The sequence below is a fragment of the Hemitrygon akajei genome, chromosome 16 (assembly GCF_048418815.1).
Source record: "Hemitrygon akajei chromosome 16, sHemAka1.3, whole genome shotgun sequence".
Lineage (NCBI taxonomy): Eukaryota > Metazoa > Chordata > Chondrichthyes > Myliobatiformes > Dasyatidae > Hemitrygon > Hemitrygon akajei.
In genome coordinates, this window is record NC_133139.1 from 21,946,657 (window position 1) to 21,963,732 (window position 17,076).

Consider the following 17,076-nt stretch of genomic DNA (forward strand, 5'->3'; position numbering starts at 1 on the left):
TGTGCTCCCTAATCATTACTGATCACTGCATTCAAAAGTCAACAGGTGACCTGCTAGTGAATCTCAAAGGATTGCTACAATGTAAGAGCTCCTGGCTCCAGCATTTCCTATCTCTGTACTGTCCCCAGCCCTACAGTCCCAAGTCTCTGCACTCCATCGATGCCATTACCTTCTGGAGCGTCAGTGGCCTTTACTGCACCATTAGCAGCCAAAACCTCCCCGCTCACTGTTTTAACTGTAGTTTGGTTCTGTGAAGTTCATTGGGACCTCTCCCTCTCTCCTCTGACTTCACACTGAGCAGATTCAAAGCCCCACTTTAAAGTCCTGAGCATAAAATTTCTTACCAGTACCACTCAGGCTATGTCCACACTACGCCGGATAAATCCATAACCAAAGCTTTTTCTCTTTGTTTTTACCCTCTGTCCACACCAAAACGGCGTTTTCATCCCCCAAAACTGGAGCTTTTCAAAAACGCTTTCCAGGGTGGGTATTTTTGAAAACACCGCTTGGGCAGATCAGTGTGGACGGGGTAACTGGAGAAATCTAAAAATGCTGTCAGACGACAGCGCGCCATTTCATTGTTTTCTTGAACGCAACCTAACAATTTCAGAACAGACGGCAATGAGACTGACGTCAGAAGAGTTAGAAATGTACTCACCAAATACTTTGACCCATAACTTACTGAATAAATAAGTATACTCACTTTGCCCTGTTTTCTGTCCTTGCTTGTATGAAGGTGGTTTACCTATTTATGCAAGTACTTCTCTGACAATAGATGTCTAACAGCCTAATGTAACATTGTATGGAAATACAAGATAACACTGATGCAGACATGTTTTACATATTTAACAAGGTGCTTTATTAATGCAACAAAGTTAGTCAGTTTTTCAATGTCCATCGTCAGCCGGGTCATACAGTCCGTGAACTCCCCATCGGTTGCCTCCATATGCTTCAGTATTTGTTCTGTTTTATTTTTAAGTCCTCCTGCACATGACCCAACAGCTGCCCGTCGTTTAAGTCTTTCTAGTCTGTAACTGAACAAACGCGCACTTTCACAGCGAGATTCGACACCAAACATGACGCTTGTTTTCGGTAGATGTGTCCTGCGCATGCCCAGTAGGAGGAGATTCGCTGAAATATCTGTTTCAATGTGACAGAGATATTTTTAAAAACACATAGTGTGGATGCCTATCGTTTTTACGCGAAACTGGCATTTTCAAAATTATCTGGTCTAGTGTGAACGTAGACTAAGTGTGTGCTGACTGTTAGAGCTGCCTTCTTCAAGATAGAATACAGCATCAAATGAAGGTCTTTGCATTTCTATAGAGACTTCCCTGTCCTTCTGATACAGTAATGACCAAAGTATCTCCTCAACCAACCCAACCAAAACAGATGGGATTGTCATTCATCTTTTACTTGTCAAGCTTGATTATTGCCTTTAGATTCAAGATTATTCATTGTCATTTATCAGTTCACGAGTGGGAAGGAGAACGCATTGTTACTCCGGACCTAATGCAAAATAAACAAAAACACAATAAGCCTAAAGAATGCATAAATATCACAATAAATATATATATATACGTTAGAGTAGTTTATATAAATAGGCTGATTATCTGTACTTAAAGTGATGCTAGGTACAGGAGAGTGTGTACATAGGGAGACTCTGGCAGGAATCGATAAATTAGTAGTTCTGGGGTGTTGTGTGGTGGGTTAATGGGTGGAGGTGTTGATCAGCCTGGGGCTTGGGGAAGGTAACTGTCTTTGAGTCTAGTGCTGACTGACCTCTTCCCTGACGGGAGTGGGATAACGAGTCTATGATCAGTCATTGCTGGCCTTTCTCTGGTAGTTTTCTGTGTGCATCTCCTACATGTTGGGTAGGCATCACATGCAATAGATCACATTTTGCCACACGTTCCACCCCTTTAAGGCGTATGGCTTGCTTGCGTGTCTAGCGGAGGTCTGGTTTATGAAATAGCTACATACACTGGTCTTCATTTTGACATTGAGTTTGCTTTTGTTTTCAATAGGGAGGTTTTGACAGCTGAAATATTATATTGTGCTTGAAGATGCTATCAGTGCATTAGTGTTGAATTTGAAGCTCGAGTGTTACATTCAACAGAAAGACTCTGTTTCCAAGAGCTTGACTCTGCTCTGCAGACTGTCCAACCATCTCACTGCATTAACAAGGTGACAGCTGTTAGATTTGGCTCCTGCTTAATCTGAACCCAAATTCACAGCCCAGTTCTGCCAAGGGCTGCAGTATGTCCTCTTGACATTGACACACTCGCTGTTCTCAGGTAACTTGGTAATCATACAAATTCAGCACTTACATGTGAGAAACGGCACAAGTGGCTTAACTAGTAGAGCTTCCGCAGTCACCCTGGTTCGATACTGACCTCGGGTGCTGTCAGTGTGGAGTCTGAATGTTCACCAAGTCACCATGTGGTTTTCCCATAGCGTGAAAAGATGCACAGTTAATTAACATTTATGAATTGTCCCTAGAACAGTGAAGAACCTAGGAGAAGTTAAAGTCATGCAGTAAATCATCGTGAAATTTTAGTAGGGAGTGGGATTCTTCTGCGAGTTGGCACAGACTAGATGGGCCAAATGGCCTCCTTCCCTGGCATAATTGAAAGTATGGAGACTGAAAAAAAAACCTGTGTCAAATACTGAAGTCTCTATGAGTTGGGGATTGGGAGAGAGATCATGGAAAGCAGGAATTGAATAATCAAGTTGAGTAATCAGTATCTTTCCTTTCAGTTAGTCCTGACGAAGGGTCTCAGCTCGAAACGTCGACAGTGCTTCTCCTTATAGATGCTGCTTGGCCTGCTGCGTTCCACCAGCATCTTGTGTGTGTTGTTTTTTCAACCCTCTGTTGTCTTTCCCTCATTCCCCACTATCTCCCATCTAGATCTGGTTGGTAAAATTCCCAAGGTAAAATTCCCAAGGTAACATCAAGAACCTTCTTCCTAACTTACTGCCCATTATGCCACTGGCACTTAGGGCAGCAATGAAGGTCCTCCATCTCTGATGGTGGTCAGGAGTTCCTTCATCATGCCAGTAGCTTCCTCTGGGTTTTCATTAGAGTCAATCATGCAAGTTCCGGGTCGATGAAGAAAGATTATTCATTTTTTTTCCCGTAACAATTTTGTTTTACCACTCAGGGTTGTTAGCCCTGAGTTGAAACCCCCGAACCTGGAGATTTGGCAGACCACTCTTAGTCTGGCCTTTACCCTTTGACCTGTTTGGCATGGGTGACCCTACCAAGAGCCAAAGCACAAAGCTCTGACACCAGTCAACATAGCTCTCCAGGTCATTGAGGCACACAGGCCTCTAGATCACGACAAGGTTCTGACCCTCTAGGAGGGTTACTTTGATGAAGCAACACACACAAAATGCTGGAGGAACTCAGACAGACAGCAACTATGGAAAAGAGTAAATAGTCCATGTTTCAGGCTGGGACCCTTCTTCACGACTTTTATGAAGCACTTATACATCAATGAGGCTCTGATCATCTGGTCAAGCTCTCCACTCTGTTTCACAGGAGTGCTAAATGACATAGATCAATGTAAAGAACACCACAAGGTGAGGTGAACCTCCTTCAAATGGCTTGTTTCCTAGCTTGTTTTAGGAGGCAGATAAGACACAACCCATTGTTGTGATCTGAAGTCGCATATAAAACAGTAGTTTCCTTCCCTACCTAAAAGGGAAAACTTACTGTTAAAGATTCTTTGCCGATGTTTTCTCAATGGAGATTACAGCTGGGAGAGCAGTCAGTTTGCCGGAGCATTAAGGATCATTCCGTTCTGCTGCTTCTCTTGAAAAGATGCCATGTGATCTTATTCAAAGGATAGTGTCTCCGATACTGCAGCATCAGCTCAATATTGCACTGGACAACCAGACTGGATTTTTATGTTCCAGCTTCTAAAAACTGACCTTGAACCCACAATTTTTAAGGCAACATGGTAGTTAGCGTAATATTTTATATCACCAGTGAACTGGGTTCAGTTCCCACTGTTGTCTGTAAGGAGTTTGTACGTTCTCCCTGTGACCATTTGGCTTTCCTCTGGGTGTTCCAGATTCCTCCGATGTTCCTAAGACATACCGGTCAGTAAGTTATGGGCATGCTGTGTTGAAATCAGAAGCAGGGCGACACTTGTGGGCTGCCCCCAGCACATCCTCAAACTGTGTTGGTCGTTGATGCAAACAGTACATTTCACTGTATGTTCTGATGTTTTAATGAAGATGTGACAAATAAACCTACTCCTGCAAGTGACAGAAATGCTACATGTACCCATTCACCTCCTCCCACACCTCCATTAAGGGCCCCAAACAGTCTTTACAGGTGAGGCAGCTTTTCAACTTATTATAAATGATAAAGTAGTGGTGGTAGGGTGGGTTGATCAGCCCGATGGCTTGACAGATCTGTTTTTGTGTCTGGTGGTCCTGACATGGATGTCACACAGCCTCTTCCCTGATGGGAGTGGGACAAACAGTGTATGTGCAGGGTGGGTAGATCCTTCATGAGTTTACTGGCCTTCTTCCCTTTTAGGCTGGTTCCCGTGATGCGTTGGGCTGTTTTAACTACCATTTGTAGAGCCCTCGTGGTACAGTTTCTGTACCACGCGGTGTCGGGATGTGTGTGTGTGTGTGTGTGTGTGTGTGTGTGTGTGTGTGTGTGTGTGTGTGTGTGTGTGTGTGTGTGTGTGTGTGTGTGTGTGTGTGTGTGTGTGTGTGTGTGTGTGTGTGTGTGTGTGTGTACACGTATGAGAGAGAGGATGTATATGTGACTCTGAAAGTGTGTATTGTGTTATGTGTGAAAGCAAGAATATGACTGCATATGAAATGAGAGAGTGAATATGCAAGATGTGTGTGTGTGTGTGTGTGCGCGAGTGTGTCTGCATGTGCATATTTGTACAAGAAAAGCGGGAGTCCATTCCTTACTGGTCCAAAACGAATTTATTCCACTCCTCTACATAGAAAGAGGTCAAAACGATATGGCTGTTGGTGTCTCCCCAGTGAGGGGGTGTATTCTTTCAGAGCTTGGTGTTCGTATCTTAGGCTGCCTAGCCTCACACTGCACTGCTTCTTCCCGGGGGGACTGTGACAGGCTGTAGTGAGGGGGTGGGGGAAGGGGATACGAATAAAATGTTGAAGGAATCCCAATTAACAAAGAATAATCCCTGACCCGCAAAGACTCGGCTGGCAAGCCCTAACAAATGTACAGAACAACAGGCAGTTTTTTCAGTAGGGAAAGAAAAACACAAAAGATAAACCTGCAGTGCGCCAATTAACACTACAGCTCTCCCTGACACCTCCCTTCCTTTCCTTCCCAAACCCACAACAGTAGTAGGGTTTGGGCTAAATCCAGATGGCTGTGAAGAATTTTTAATCCACCTTTTTCTCAGTAATGTGTTTCCGGTTCAGTGAATTATCAAAAGCTAATGGGAGATTCAGGCAGAATCCAGTCAGAAGAAGCAAGAGACAGCAGATGCTGGAATCTGCAGCAAAAAGTAAACTGTTTAAAGAACTCAACGGGTCAAAGGTGGAGGCAAAGAGGTGGTCAACTTTTTCCCAAATATGCCAAGGCCTTGTGTCAAGACCGAAAACTTCGACCATTGCTTTGATTCCTCAGATCCTGCCTGGCCAAATGAGTTCTTCCAGCGGTTTGTTGTTTTTCAGTTTCAAGGGAACATTGACACAGATAACACAAAGTACACTGCAGATGCTGTGGTCAAATCAACACGTACAAACAAGCTGGATCAACTCAGCAGGTCGGGCAGCATCCGTTGAAATGAGCAGTCAACATTTCGGGCCGAGATCCTTCGTCAGGACTGAAGAAGGAGGGGGCAGGGGCCCTAAGACACAGATGGTTGACTAATGAGGACTGATAATGTTACAGCTACATAGGACCCTGGTCAGGCCCCACTTGGAGTACTGTGCTCAGTTCTAGTCGCCTCACTACAGGAAGGATGTGGAAACCATAGAAAGGGTGTAGAGGATATTTACAAGGATGTTGCCTGGATTGGGGAGCATGCCTTATGAGAATAGGTTGAGTGAATTCAGCCATTTCTCCCTAGAGCGACAGAGGATGAGAGGTGACCTGATAGAAGTGTATAAGATGATGAGAGGCATTGATCATGTGGATAGTCAGAGGCTTTTTCCCAGGACTGAAATGGCTAGCATGAGAGGGCACATTTTTAAGGTGCTTAGAAGCAGGTACAGAGGAGATGTCAGGGGTAAGTTTTTTATGCAGAGAGTGGTGAGTGCGTGGAATGGGCTGCCAGTGAGACAGATATGATAGGGTTTTTTAAGAGACTCCTGGAGAGGTACGTGGAGCTTAGAAAAAATAGGGAGCCATGGGTAACCCTAGGTAATTTCTAAGGTAGGGACATGTTCGCACAGCTTTGTGGGCTGAAGGGCCTGTATTGTGCTGTCGCTTTTCTATGTTTCTTAAAAATGCTTAAATCAGAACTTGCATCAAGGAAATTTAAATTCATGTAACACACCCAAAGAAACCTGTGTTCTTTCTAATAAGAGCTAGTACCAATAATGTTCACAATGAAACTATTCAAATTTATTATCGAAGTATGTATAACATATACAACCTTGAGATTCACCTTCTTGCAGGAACTCACAAAACAAAGAAAGACAATAGAAGTGCGGAAGGTAGCGTTGTGATTAACATAATATTTCACAATATCAGCGACTCAAGTTCAATTCCCGTTGCTGCCTGTAAGGAGTGTGTAAGGCCAGGGGTTTCTTCTGGGTGTTCTGGTTTCCTTGCACAGTCCAAAAATGTACTGGTGGGTAGGTTAGTTGTAAGTTGATTTGGCTGGGATTCAATCGGGGTTTGCTGGGCAGTGCAGCTCAAAGGGCTGGAATGGCCTAGTCCACTCTGCATCTCAATAAAAATTAAAATTCACCAAGAAAAAAAAACACACACACTAGACTGCCACACATCCAAATCACACAAATAGTAAAATAAAAGTAAACAAAAACGCATGGAACATGAACTGCAGAGTCCCCGAATGTGAGCCTACAGCTGTGGAGACCATTCAACGCTGAGGCAAGAGAAGCCCATCCAGGAGCCTGATGGCTACAGGACAACAAGCCTGGTGATGTGGGACTCAAAATTCCAGCACCTCCCACTCAACGCTAGGAGCGAGAAGAGAGGGAGACCGGTATAGGAAAAGTGGGAGAGCACCTGCTCATTTTCTGCTAACGCCCTCGACAATTTTAATCTTGCTTGATGCTTTAATTGGCATGGAGTAATGGAGTTAACCATGGTTTCATCCTTGGTTGTCAGGCTTCGACGCAGAGTCCACCCTCATCAACAGCTGCCCCGGCCGTACCTGCACTCCTGAGCATCTAGTTTAAGGTTCAAAGTAAATTTATTATCAATGTATATGTACGAGGGGTGATCGATAAGTTCGTGGCCTAAGGTAGAAGGAGTCAATTTTAGAAATCCTAGCACATTTATTTTTCAACATAGTCCCCTCCTACATTTACACACTTAGTCAAGCGGTCGTGGAGCATACAGATCCTGGGCCTCCAGAAAGTGTCCACAGCATGGGTGATTGATAAGATTGTGGCCTAAGGTAGAAGGAGATGAGTTACCGTAGATTCCGGACTACAGAGCGCACCTGATTAAAAGCCGCTGGCTCTAATTTTAGAAAGAAAATCAATTTTTTACTTGTACAGGCCGCACCGGATTTTAGGCCGCACCGGATTTTCGGCCGCAGGTGTCCCACGTTGTAATATGAGATATTTACACAGAAAGATATTACACGTGAGGATTTTTTAACTTTTAATTAAATCCATATGGTAACATAAACAAATACATATTGCAAATGCTTTTTTTCGAACCGTGCCTGTAACGCGGCTACTTTTAAATATACGTTGCGTATACTTTTTTACTGAACAACATTCCAATATCTCCTAATGACTGGTAAAAAATATATATACTGTAGCCTACCAGGAAAAGTTATTGATCGCCTTTAACTTAAAAGCAGCGTTTTCGCTCCGCCGCTCGCCCCCGTCGTCCCGTTTATCGCAAACGGCATTTTTCCCACAAGACGCGGCGAAACCGGGTGTGACGTCATAGCATCCCGCGATGTAGTACAGAAAACAAATATAGTTAAAACTCTTCTAACTTTAACTAGAAAATGAATTACTAAGCGAAAATATTATAAACTAAATAACTGCCATAAAGGCAGCACAATGCTTTTCTTCAAGTGTTTTCCATGTTGATGAGGGTGAGTACAAATGACTGATTTACAATAATTTAATTGTGAAAGTGCGCTTGATTTATCGTACAATTTCATTGGACCTCTGTGAACTACTCATCAATTTTATTGGTCTACTGTTACGAGGCAAAATGTTTTTGGCGGCATGAAAAAAATAATGCATTAGCCGCCCCGTATTAAAGGCCGCAGAGTTCAAAGCTGTTCAAAATGTGGGAAAAAAGTAGCGGCTTAAAATCCGGAATCTACGGTATATAGTTCTTGTTACATGCACATGCAGGTCAACTCTTTGAGTGATTATGCAGAAAGTTTGGTCAATAATTCATCTCCTTATACCTTGGGCCACGAACTTATCAATCACCCCGATGAGTTATTAACTTCAAACTTTCTGCATAATCACCTGTTATCACCTACCTATCACCTGTTACTTTCTTCTTCTTCTTCTCCTCCTCCCTTCCCTCACTTTCTTACTCTGACTTCTCATCTTTTTTCTCCAGTCTGAATGAAGGGTCTCAGCTCGCAATGTCAACTGTTTACTGTTTTCCATAGATGCTGCCTGGACTGCTGAGTTGCTCCAGCATTTTGTGTGCGTCGCTATAGAAGTTTGTCAAAATTTTAGCTGTCATGTCAAATCTTTGCAAACTTCTAAGGAAGTAGAGATGTTGCTGTTCCTTCTTTGTAATTGCACTGACACGCTGGGCCCAGGACAGGTCCTCTGACGCGATAAATCTGAGGAATTCAAAGTTGCTGACCCTCTCCACCTTTGATCCTCCGATGAAGACTGGCTCATGGACCCCTGGTTTCCTCCTCCTGGTCAATAATCATCTCCTTGGTCTTGCTGACATTGAGTGAGAAGTTGTTGTTGAGATATCCAATGTCTCTCTTAAATACGCTGATTCGTCACCATATTTATTTTGGCTAACAATAATAGTGCCGTCAGCAAACTTAAATATGGCATTGAAGCCGTGCTTAGCACACAGCCTTGTGGTGCACCTGTGCTGATGGAGATTGTGAAGGAGGTACCATCACCAATCCAAACTGACTGGAGTCTGCAAGTGAGGAAATCGAGGATCCAATTGCACAAGGAGGTGTTGAGCCTAAGGTTTTGAAGCAGATTGAAGAGTTTTGGCGAGACGCTAGCATGGAATGCCAAGCTGTAGTTGATAAAGATCATCCTGATGTTTGCATCTTTACTGTCCAGAATCTCCAGAATTGAATCTCCACAGCAGAAATGGCATCCGCTGTGGTGACAGTGGGCATATCGGAGTGGATCCAAGTCACCTCCCAGGCAGGAGCTGATATGCTTTATCACCAACCTCTCAAAGCACTTCATCACAGTGTAATTGCTACTGGATGATAATCACTGAGACAGGTTCCCATGTTCTTCTCGGACACCAGTATAACTGAGACCTGCTTGGAGCAGGTTGGTACTACTGACTGCCAGAGTGAGAGGTTAAAGATATTGGTGAAAACTCCAGCATATGCAGAATCTCTTATGTTTTTGAATCATTGCAGTTCTCTTCGCTTGGTCTAACAATATGCATCTGCCTCCTTAATTCAGGAACAAAAAGGAATGTACAAAAAGCATAGATATAAACACAAGAGAGCTGCTGGAAATCCAGAGCAACACACACACACAATGCTAGAGGCACTCAGCATGTCAGGCAGCATCTATGAAAGTTAATAAATAGTCAACGTCTTGGGCTGCAACCCTTTAACAGGACTGGAAAGGAAGGGGGCCAACACCAGAATAAAAATGTGGCGGGAGGGGAAGGAAGACAAGCTGGAAGGTGATAGGTGAAGCCAGGTAGGAGAGAAAGGTAAAGGGCTGGAGAAGAAGGAATCTGATAGGAGAGAAGGCATAGTCAGTGCCAACCACAACCTGTGGATAAATAAACCAAGAAAATATTTCAATAAATTAAGAAGGACTTGCAGTTCTACAGAACCTTTCACAAACTCATCGAATTCCAGAGTGATTTACAACTAATGGAGTGCATTTCAGGTGAAATCAATTTTGTAATGTTGGAACTGGTCGGGCCAAATTATGCACAATAAACTCTCAGAGACAGCAACGTGATAATGAATGGATAACCTGTTCTAATGTTGCTAATTAAGAAATAATTATTGACTGGGACACTGGGTTCTTACATACAGTGTCTCCTTAATGATCTCCTTCCATAACATTCTGCATAGCTTGAGTTCCACTTGAGAGTGAGTGTGATTCTCTTGGTCACAGGCTGTAGGAGAGGAAGGAATGTGCTCTCTGTCTGTTTGCCTTCTTAGGTACCTCCTATCCCATTTTATGGCAGAGGTTACAAGTCCTGTTTTGGGCTAATTCACACCTCAAACCTCTGTTTCCAAAATTCACATCTGTTGTTTTCTGCTTTACACCAACACTACATTTTAAGGGCAGCACAAGAGATTTTGCCAATGCTGTAAACCTTAAGGAACACACACAAAGTGCTGGAGGAACTTGGCAGGTCAGGCAGATCAGCATCTACGGAGAGGAATAAACGGTCGTGTTTCAGACTGAGACCTTGATGAAGGGGTTCAGCTTGAAGTATCAACATTTTATGGAGTCTTTTTTAGGGTCATCTGGTTGAGAAAGGTGCTGAACCCAAGGGATTACTCAAGAAGATTAAATTATTCTCTCCCAATATGAGCTTTACAGCTGGGTTGCCTGTTGATCTTCATCTACATTCAGACAGCTTGTTCACCTTGCAGATATTGACCATGTTCAGGAGCCCTGCCTGAAAGAAATGTGCAGAAAATCTCTCTATCATCTTGAAAAAATGAAATAAATTTGTGTAGCATCTGTTGTATAGTCTCCTGCTTGTTACTTTAGAGATGTGGCACACCTGACTAAGGAACCCAGAAGGAGGTGTTTAGCCCCAGCAAAAGGACCAGTAAGGTGTCCTTTAGCCAAGGAGATATGTCTTTATGTAGAATGTTGTGAATCTTGGGTATTCTCTAACTCAGGGGTTGGAGGTTCTTAGCTGTAGACTGCATTTAAGGTTCAGATCAATTGATCAACCAATCAATATTTGGACTTCAAGCAAATCAAAAGTTGTGCAATAAATGTTATTTATTTATTTAGAGATGACAGTGAGGAATTAGCTTTTCGAGCTGCACCACTCCACAAATCCCAACAACCCTGATTTACCCTAACAAAATCACAGAACAACTTACAATGGCCAATTAACTCACTCAGTAGGTCTTGGGCTGTGGGAGGAAACTGGAAAACCTGGAGAAAACCGACATATTCCACAGGGAGAACATACAAACTCTACAGAGGACGCTGGGATTGAACTCTGAACTCTGGTGCCTCAAGACGTAAAAGCTAATCGCAACACTACAGTGGCAACTATATGTGTGTGAGAGGTACGTACACAACGCTGGAAGAACTCAGCAGGTCAGGCAGCATCTGTGAGAAAAGAGTAGCCAAAGTTTCGGGCCGAGACTGTTGGCTACTCTTTTCTCACAGACGCTGCCTGACCTGCTGAGTTCTTCCAGCGTTGTGTACGTATTCTTTGATCCACAGCATCTGCAGTTGTATTTTTGAGTGTGAGAGGTTGTGTGTTCGTGTGAGATGATGTGAGTTTGATTGTGATTCTGTGTGTGTGTGTATGTGTGATGGATTGTGAGTGGGAGTGTGTTTGGGTACAGGCCACATGAATGTAAATATGAGCGTGTGTAAAAGCAGAGGCCTGCCCATGATCTCAGTGAGGGTTAGAGCGGTTCTGGAATTCTTTAGTTTGTCTCTGTCTCTATTCCAATGTTTCCTTCTTCGTATGGTTTAAGAGGGCAAAATTGTTCAGATAAGATACCCAGATGGAAGAAAAAGTCACATTTACTCTATAATGCTCCTTTGTGCTATCTCTCAATAGGTTGTGAGTTCCTGTTAGAATTCAGCACATAGGTAACATTATTTTAATGCATTAAACACTGATCAAGTATTCTGAAGTATCTCTGTTTATTAGATTTAACTCCTGAAATGGAGACTGCAGATCTCAGTCAAGAGCTTTCATTACTTGGCTGAGCTGCCAAGCTTCAAACAGCTGGAGAAGGATGGGCAGGGTTGGTGGTGCCAACTGGGTGTTCTCCATAATGAAACCACCTGAATAATTCTCTGGGAATGTGGGAATCAGCAATTGTCATCAGTTTTGGGAAGAATATTCCCTTCATATAAAATTGGCAAAGGAGTTAGTGAACAGAAGTGGTATTAATCCAACACACACACAAATAGCAGCCAACATTTTAATTCCTACCTTCATTCCTGTTCCAACATGTGGATCCTTGACCTCCTCTTCTGCCACAATGAGGCTACTCTGAGGATGAAGGAGCAGCCCCCCATTTCTGTCTAGATAGCCTCCAACCTGATGGCATGAACACCAATTTCTCCTTCAGATAATCTTTCCCTCCCTCTTCCTTCTTCTTCTATTCCCCACTCTGACCTCTAACCTTTTCTCCTTACCTGCCTATCACCTCTCACTGATGCCCCTCCTCCTTCCCTTTCTCCCATGGTCCACTCTCCTCCCCTATCAGATTCCTTCTTCTCTAGCCCTTTGCCTTTCCCACCTATCACATCCCAGCTTCTTACTTCACCCCCCCTCCCCCACCCACATGGATTCACCTATCACTTTCAAGCTCATCCTCCTTCTCCTCCTCCCCCAGCCCCACCCTTTTATTCTGGTATCTTCCCCCTTCCTTTCCAATCCTAATAAAGGACCTTGGCCCAAAACGTTGACTGCTTATTCATAGATGCTGCTGTCTTACCTGCTGATTTCCTCCAGCTTTTGTGTGTGCTGTGCTGGATTTCCAGCATCTGCAGAATCCCTTGTGTTTAATCCATCCAGTTCTTAAGACCTGCTATCATTGCAATTAAATGCTATTCCTTCACAACCTTTAAAAGGAAAATAAATTGCGGTGCCATGGAGAATGAGCAGAAGAGTGGATGCTCTCAGTGGGTGGCTGAAGCCTGCTGAAGAATATTATATGATCTTTTGACTCCCATACCTCAGCAGAATAAGATACTTTAACCTATTTTTTTTATGGTGTGTAGTCATCATGGTCAATGTCACCAAAAGTAGAAGAAGAAATGATAGGTAAGCCATATTTGAGTGCCTGGAGTCACATACAGGCTAGACCTGGTAAGAACAACTGATGTCCTGCCCTGAAAGGTGAACCAATTGGTCTTTTACAACAATCTGGTAACTTCATGGTTACTAATGCCAGCTTCTGTTAAAGATCCATATTTTATTTAATTACTTAAATTTCCTAGAAGCCATAGTGGGATCCAAGCTGTCTCGAGATTAATGATTCCTAGTCCAGGAATTTAATCACTGGGGTACTATACCCGTGATCTTGTGGGTATTAATTGCAAATGTGACATTGCACTCGAGCTTCTCTCAGATGAGAAGATGTACTAAAGAATTAGGCCCAGCAGGGCAGAATGGGATATGTTAATCCAAACTAGGTTTCATACACTGTGATGATGAAGAAAAAAGCCCTTAACCCTGAGTGGAGTCATCGGGACGCCGTCGTGATGACTTTTTTTTAGCCGGCTTTCTTGTTTTTACAAGGCCTGACGCTCAACCCAGCATAGATGGAAGGCGTGCAAGGGAGCCGGCCGGATTTGAACTTGGGAGCCTTCGCACCAAAGTCTAGCACTGATGCCACTACACCACCAGCCGGCAATGATAACTCCAGCTGGTTAACATGGGGAGCACTCCGACCGGTTGCATCACTGCTAGAAACATAGAAACAGAAAATAGGTGCAGGAGTAGGCCATTCGGCCCTTCGAGCCTGCACCACCATTCAGTATGATCATAGCTGATCATCCAACTCAAAACCCTGTACCTGCTTTCTCTCTATACCCCCTGATCCCTTTAGCCACAAGGGCCATATCTAACTTCCTCTTAAATATAGCCAATGAACCGGCATCAACTGTTTCCTGTGGCAGAGAATTCCACAGATTCACCACTCTCTGTGTGAAGAAGTTTCTCCTCATCTCGGTCCTAAAAGGCTTCCCCTTTATCCTTAAACTGTGACCCCTCGTTCTGGACTTCCCCAACATCGGAAACAATCTTCCTGCATCTAGCCTGTCCAATCCCTTTAGAATTTTATACGTTTCAATAAGATCCCCCCTCAATCTTCTAAATTCCAGTGAGTATTCCAGTAGCTACAGAGGCTCCAATGCATAGCATTGGGAAAGGCTGCAGAGTGCCGGAGACACAGCCAGCTCCATCATGGGCACAACCCTCCCCACCATCGAGAACACTCTCAAAAGCCAGTGCCTCAGGAAGGCAGTACCCATCATTAAGGGCCCTCACCATGAATAACATGCTCTCTTCTCATTATTAGCTTCAGGGAGGAGATGCAGGAGTCTGAAGATACATATTCAACATTTTAGGAACAGCTTTATCACCTTCTCCATCAGATTTCTGACGTCCATGAATCCATGAACACCACCCGACTACTTTTGTTCTCCTTTTGCACTAATTTAATGTAATCTATCTATCTTTCTATCTATCTGTCTATCTATCTATATACACATACAATTTAATTAAATTATATACATTAAAATATTAATATATTAAATTATATATATATATATATCTCTTATTGTAATTTATGGAATTGATAGATAGATAGATAGATAGATAGATAGATACTTTATTCATCCCCATGGGGAAATTCAACATTTTTTTCCAATGTCCCATACACTTGTTGTAGCAAAAACTCATTACATACAATACTTAACTCAGTAATAATATGATATGCATCTAAATCACTAACTCAAAAAGCATTAATAATAGCTTTAAAAAAAGTTCTTAAGTCCTGGCAGTTGAATTGTAAAGCCTAATGGCATTGGGGAGTATTGACCTCTTCATCCTGTCTGAGGAGCATTGCATCGACAGTAACCTGTCGCTGAAACTGCTTCTCTGTCTCTGGATGGTGCTATGTAGAGGATGTTCAGGGTTTTTCATAATTGACCGTAGCCTACTCAGCGCCCTTCGCTCAGCTACCGATGTTAAACTCTCCAGTACTTTGCCCACGACAGAGCCCGCCTTCCTTATCAGCTTATTAAGACGTGAGGCGTCCTTCTTCTTAATGCTTCCTCCCCAACACGCCACCACAAAGAAGAGGGCGCTCTCAACAACTGACCTATAGAACATCTTCAGCATCTCACTGCAGACATTGAATGACGCCAACCTTCTAAGGAAGTACAGTCGACTCTGTGCCTTCCTGCACAAGGCATCTGTGTTGGCAGTCCAGTCTAGCTTCTCGTCCAACTGTACTCCCAGATACTTGTAGGTCTTAACCTGCTCCACACATTCTCCATTAATGATCACTGGCTCCATATGAGGCCTAGATCTCCTAAAGTCCACCACCATCTCCTTGGTCTTGGTGACATTGAGACGCAGGTAGTTTGAGTTGCACCATATCACAAAGTCCTGTATCAGTTTCCTATACTCCTCCTCCTGTCCATTCCTGACACACCCCACTATGGCCGTGTCATCAGCGAACTTCTGCACATGGCAGGACTCCGAGTTATATTGGAAGTCAGATGTGTACAGGGTGAACAGGACCGGAGAGAGTACGGTTCCCTGTGGCGCTCCTGTGCTGCTGACCACTGTGTCAGACCTACAGTCTCCCAACCGCACATACTGAGGTCTATCTGTCAAGTAGTCCACTATCCAATCCACCATGTGAGAGTCTACTCCCATCTCCGTTAGTTTGTGCTTTAAGATCTTGGGCTGGATGGTGTTAAAGGCACTAGAGAAGTCAAGGAATGTAATCCTCACAGCACAACTGACCCCATCTAGGTGAGAGAGTGATTTGTGCAGCAAATACGTGATAGCATCCTCCACTCCCACCTTCTCCTTATACGCAAACTGAAGCGGATCCCGGGCGTGCCTGGTTTGTGGCCTCAGATTCTGTATTATCAGCCGCTCCATGGTCTTCATCACGTGCGACGTCAAGGCAACAGGTCTGAAGTCATTCAACTCCTTTGGTTGTGGTTTCTTCGGTACCGGGACAATACAAGATGTTTTCCACTGTCTGGGTACTCTTCTCTGATCTAGACTCATGTTGAAGATGCGCTGTAGTGGTTCTCCCAGTTCAGTCGCACAGGCCCTCAGTAATCGTGGGGAAACTCCATCCGGTCCAGCCGCCTTGCTGGTACAGATCTTCCTCAGTTGACCTTCCACCTGTGCAGTCGTAAACCTGGGCGTGGGCCAGGTCTCCTGTGAGTGGATATTTTCCTGTGAGGGAAGTAAGCCTGGTGTGGAGTTCTGCAGTGAGGGTGAGATTGTGCTGTCGAACCTATTGAAGAAGTTAATTGTTAATTGTTAATGTATTGCATTGTACTGTTGCCACAAAACAACAAATTTCATGATATATGCCAGTAAAAATAAACCTGATTCTGATTCCGATTCTGATCTGGATCAACTGTTTCTTCTCTCCAACTGCTTGCTCCCACTTTCTGAACAAATCTTCTGGCTGCACACGCCTGGATACAACTTTGCTCAATGTGGTCTCTACGAATGTAACAGCTTCTGGCATAAACTTGGCTCGCGTGCGAGGGGTGGGTCATGACCTTTTCACGTTATCAGTGTAGAAGTGACGGTGGAGAGTTCACTTTCACAGACTTTAATGAGCTGAAGTGAGGAACTCAGCAGAAGGAACACTGCGGAGGAAAAATAAAGAGAACGCCCGATGTGTTACAAATCTATTTTCATGGTTATAACTCATTATGCATGTAGACAATAACACCGGGGTGAACCGAAGGTCACTGAATCCTTATTCACCCTCATTGTTAAAGAGT

General features: G+C 43.7%; 1 long non-coding RNA gene across 1 annotated transcript in view; it reads right to left on the reverse strand.

The window, feature by feature from the left end:
* Window positions 1–878: 878 nt before the first annotated feature.
* The window catches only part of LOC140740352 (uncharacterized), a 44,401-nt gene continuing 28,203 nt past the window's right edge, over window positions 879–17,076 (reverse strand). The window contains exons 2-3 of the long non-coding RNA XR_012101829.1: window positions 16,669–16,938; window positions 879–1,140 (exon numbers count right to left, since the gene is read on the reverse strand). This is a non-coding gene — a long non-coding RNA (uncharacterized lncRNA). The remainder of the gene's footprint in view (window positions 1,141–16,668; window positions 16,939–17,076) is intronic.